Source organism: Pimephales promelas, chromosome 2 (genome assembly GCF_988280905.1).
Source record: "Pimephales promelas chromosome 2, fPimPro1.hap1.1, whole genome shotgun sequence".
NCBI lineage: Eukaryota > Metazoa > Chordata > Actinopteri > Cypriniformes > Leuciscidae > Pimephales > Pimephales promelas.
The window spans coordinates 52,805,785-52,810,784 of record NC_142770.1 but is presented as its reverse complement, the minus strand read 5'-3'; positions in this window follow the sequence as shown (position 1 = coordinate 52,810,784).

Sequence of the window (5,000 nt, the reverse complement as noted above, 5' to 3'; positions counted from 1 at the left end):
GGCACAGGGGGATCTCCTAGTGGTGCCCCCCAGGCCCAGAGTGTGGAGCCCCAACTCGGCTTATTTTTATTTTTATTATTATTTTTTTTTTTTATTTAATTATTATTTTGGGATTATTAGACTGGGTAGAAGTTGCAACTTCAAACGGGCATATCTCCGGAACCAAGCCGAGTTGGGGCCCCATACACCCGGCGTGGGGGGCCCTCCTAGAGGCCCCCAATACCCCCGAGTGTGGAGCCCCAACTCGGCTTACTTTTCGAGTTACAGCCGGTCAAAGTTGAAACTTTAAAGGGCCATATCTCCGGAACCAAGCCGAGTTGGGGCCCCATACACCCGGCGTGGGGGGCCCTCCTAGAGGCCCCCAATACCACCGAGTGTGGAGCCCCAACTCGGCTCACTTTTCGAGTTACAGCCGGTCAAAGTTGAAACTTTAAAGGGCCATATCTCCGGAACCAAGCCGAGTTGGGGCCCCATACACCCGGCGTGGGGGGCCCTCCTAGAGGCCCCCAATACCCCCGAGTGTGGAGCCCCAACTCGGCTCACTTTTCGAGTTACAGCCGGTCAAAGTTGAAACTTTAAAGGGCCATATCTCCGGAACCAAGCCGAGTTGGGGCCCCATACACCCGGCGTGGGGGGCCCTCCCAGAGGCCCCCAATACCCCCGAGTGTGGAGCCCCAACTCGGCTTACTTTTCGAGTTACACCCGGTCAAAGCTGGACAGGAAGTGGCCGTATCTCGGGACCGGAAGGTCCCCGTGGCTCGGGACGGCGGGAGGAGCAAGGTCCCCGAGAGCGGGCCCCGCACCCGCCGCCGCGAGCCGCTGGGACCTCCCGGTCCCGAGATGGGCCCCGTTACGCGCGGGCGACTTTCGGAGAAAACGGCCCGTATCTCGGAGAGGGGAGGTCCCAGCGGCTCGCCCTTTCGGGTGTCGGGGGCTCCCCACGGGCCCTCTCGGACCCCGCCTGCCCCGGGCCCCTGGGACCTTTCCTTCCCGGGCGCCCCCCCGACACGTCGGGCCCCTTTTCTCCGGGACCCGGGGGCCCCGGAGCTCGGGGGCGGGCTCTTTGCGAGGGGCCCGCCGGGACGCCACACTTGACCCGAGTCCGGTGTCTCTGGGCCGCCGGGTCCCCGAGCTACGGGCGTTCGAATTCGGGGCCCGAAAATCCCTCAAAGTCCGAAAACGTGCAGTGGGCGGGGACTTCCGGGGCCCCGGAGGCTCTGACGGCACACCCAGGGAGGTGCACCGTCCTCGGGCACGGCCAGGTGGCCCCCCCGGGGTCCTGGAAGTCCCCCCGCCCCCCGGAGACACCCACACCCACACCCACCCACCCACCGGACGGGAAGATTCCGTTTTTCGCCGATATCTCGAAAACGGCCGGGCGAAAAAATTTCAAACTCGGGTCTTCCGTAGGCCTCGGGGGGCCCTATCCAAAGAGGCCACCCGCGTCCCCGGGGGCCTCGGGGTCAGGGAGTTAGGCCCGGTCAAAGGCGCGGCGTTTTTGGCTTATATCTCGCGAACCCCCGGGCCAATCTTCCCCAAACTCGAATCGACCGTAGTGCCGGACGGGGCCTTTCGAAAGAGCCCACCCACGAGGTCCAACTCGCCCGGGTCCCCGAGTTATAGCCGTTCAAAGTCGGGGGTCCCGGCGAACGGCGATCCGGTAGGGGGCGTCCCCGGGGCCCGCCGCCGCCCTGGTTCGAGCGAGGGCCCCCGTGGGACCTCGCCACCCAAATTTGAGCTCTCTGGGCCTTCGCGTCGCGGAGATACGGGCGATTTTCTCCCGGGATCGTGACGTCATCGGCGGGCGCCATTTCAGAGCGCGGCCGAGGGTTTTCGGCCGATATCTCCGCGAATACTCGACCAAAAACGACGAAACGCATATGGACGCGTTCAGCTCGGCGAGACGGTTCGAATGAGCCCGGCCTCGGCCGGGCACGTCGAGTTTTCGGCGAGATATTTGCGTTTTTCCGCTTCCGGGGCGCTTTGGGGGCCCGTATCTCGGGCCCCCGGGGGCCCACGGGGCTGGGGGCGGTCTCATTCGAAAGGTCTCGTCCCGTTCTCCAGCCGACAAAAATTTGGCGTCGATCGGAGCCGCCTTCGGAGAGCTACGGTCGTTTGAAGCCCCGTGCGGTGGGGTTACCGTCCTTCAAACAGCCGCCGCTCGCAGGGGGAGTCCCGGGGAGGCATGGTTGCCTGTATGACTTGGGCTTAGAGCACCCAGCCCCGCGCTCCTGGAGGAACCTCCGGTGCACAGGGTCTGCTGCAACCAGCCACGTGGGTTCTGAGGGGTAGGGGAGCGTGCGCTCTCCTCCCCGGGCGGGCGGCCGGGCCCTGGGGGCTCGCGCCTCCACGGAGGGACCTCGCTCCCGGGGCTTCGTCCCCGGGGCTCGGGGACTCCGTGGCGGCTCGGCCCCCGGGGTTCGACCCCGCTCGCTCGCTCCAAAACCCAAGTCCAAAACGTGGGGTTGCACGGGAGCTCCGGGCGCGACGGGTCTCCACGCACGGCCCCGGGGAGGGAGCTCCGACCCGGGCCGGAGGCAGATTCGCCCCCCGCCCCCCGGCTGTCCGCCCGGAGCCGAGACGGTCCTAAAACGGGCCTTGGGGGTGATGTAGAAGGGTAACGCTCACACAACCAGGACTCACACAAACCGATCTGCATCCCAGGCAGGGTGCGGGTCTCCTGGGCACGAATAAAGCCCGATGCCCCGTGGGTGATGTTGGCCCTGGCCACTCAAGGCACTCACCCAAGCCAGAGAGGGTGCACTCTGGCTGGGGAAGCAGATTCAATCTCTGCTGTGGTGGAGCTCTGGAAAAACGCCAAACCTCCAGGAAAAGACGGCCCGGTTTCTCTGAAAAGTGCATCCCAGGCAGGGTGCGGGTCTCATGGGCACGAATAAAGCCCGATGCCCGTGGGTGATGTTGGCCCTGGCCACTCAAGGCACTCACCCAAGCCAGAGAGGGTGCACTCTGGCTGGGGAAGCAGATTCAATCTCTGCTGTGGTGGAGCTCTGGAAAAAACGCGAAACCTCCAGGAAAAGACGGCCCGATTTCTCTGAAAAGTGCATCCCAGGCAGGGTGCGGGTCTCCTGGGCACGAATAAAGCCCGATGCCCCGTGGGTGATGTTGGCCCTGGCCACTCAAGGCACTCACCCAAGCCAGAGAGGGTGCACTCTGGCTGGGGAAGCAGATTCAATCTCTGCTGTGGTGGAGCTCTGGAAAAACGCGAAACCTCCAGGAAAAGACGGCCCGGTTTCTCTGAAAAGTGCATCCCAGGCAGGGTGCGGGTCTCATGGGCACGAATAAAGCCCGATGCCCGTGGGTGATGTTGGCCCTGGCCACTCAAGGCACTCACCCAAGCCAGAGAGGGTGCACTCTGGCTGGGGAAACAGATTCAATCTCTGCTGTGGTGGAGCTCTGAAAAAAAAAAAACGCGAAACCTCCAGGAAAAGACGGCCCGGTTTCTCTGAAAAGTGCATCCCAGGCAGGGTGCGGGTCTCATGGGCACGAATAAAGCCCGATGCCCGTGGGTGATGTTGGCCCTGGCCACTCAAGGCACTCACCCAAGCCAGAGAGGGTGCACTCTGGCTGGGGAAGCAGATTCAATCTCTGCTGTGGTGGAGCTCTGAAAAAAAAAAAAACGCGAAACCTCCAGGAAAAGACGGCCCGATTTCTCTGAAAAGTGCATCCCAGGCAGGGTGCGGGGTCTCCTGGGCACGAATAAAGCCCGATGCCCACCTTGAAACGGAGCCTGGGCTCGACTCTGAAGTCCAGATCTCGAAAAACGACAGAGTCCAAAAAGGTGCGGTGGCTCCAAACCTCCATGCCCTCAGACCTCCCTGGCCAGCCCAGGGAGGGTGGCCCGTCCTGGGCCAGACTCAGATTTCCCCCGCCACCCCTGGAGCTCCGCCTGGAGCGAAGACGGTCCTAAAACGGACCATGGGGCTCTTGTAGAGGATGAGGGAGGGAGAGAGGGGCCTTCAGAGAGCCCCTTGGCCGGCTTGACTCTGGAGTCGAATTTGGAAAAATAGACAAAGTCCATAAACGTGCTGTTGGTTCGGACCTCCAGGGCACTCAAGGCACTCACCCAAGCCAGAGAGGGTGCACTCTGGCTGGGGAAGAGGATTCAATCTCTGCTGTGGTGGAGCTCTGAAAAACACGAGAACCTCCAGGAAAAGGCGGCCCGGTTTCTCTGAAAAGTGCATCCCAGGCAGGGTGCGGGTCTCCTGGGCAAGAACGAAGCCCAATGCCCACCTTGAAACGGAGCCTGGGCTCGACTCTGAAGCCCAGATCTCGAAAAACGACAGAGTACAAAAAATGTGCGGTGGCTCCAAACCTCCATGCCCTCAGACCTCCCTGGCCAGCCCAGGGAGGGTGGCCCGTCCTGGGCCAGATTCAGATTCGCCCGCCACCCCTGGAGCTCCGCCTGGAGCGAAGACGGTCCTAAAACGGGCCTTCGGGGATGTATGAGAGAGGGGAAGCGTGGTGGTGGCAAACACAGAGGACCCCCTACCAGCGATCAGACCGTCGTGAGTCCCACTCAGAGTCACTCTGGGTGGGCATGTAAAAATCCAGATTACGCCGCGCTGGAGCTCTGGAAGTTACGAGACCTCCAGGAAAAGACAGGCTGGTTTTCTGAAAAGTGCACCCCAGGCAGGGTGCATCTTTTCCTGGGCACGAGCCCAGCGCACATGGTGTGGTGGTCCGGCTCTGGTGCCAAAGTTTGGGGGAAAAAATAGACAGAGTCCAATAACGTGGTGTGGTTCCAAAGCTCCATGCCCTCAGACCTCCCTGGCCAGCCCAGGGAGGGTGGCCCGTCCTGGGCCAGATTCAGATTTGCCCGCCACCCCTGGAGCTCCGCCTGGAGCGAAGACGGTCCTAAAACGGGCCTTCGGGGATGTATGAGAGAGGGGGAAGCGTGGTGGTGGCAAACACAGAGGACCCCTACCAGCGATCAGACCGTCGTGAGTCCCACTCAGACTCACTCTGGGTGGGCATATAAA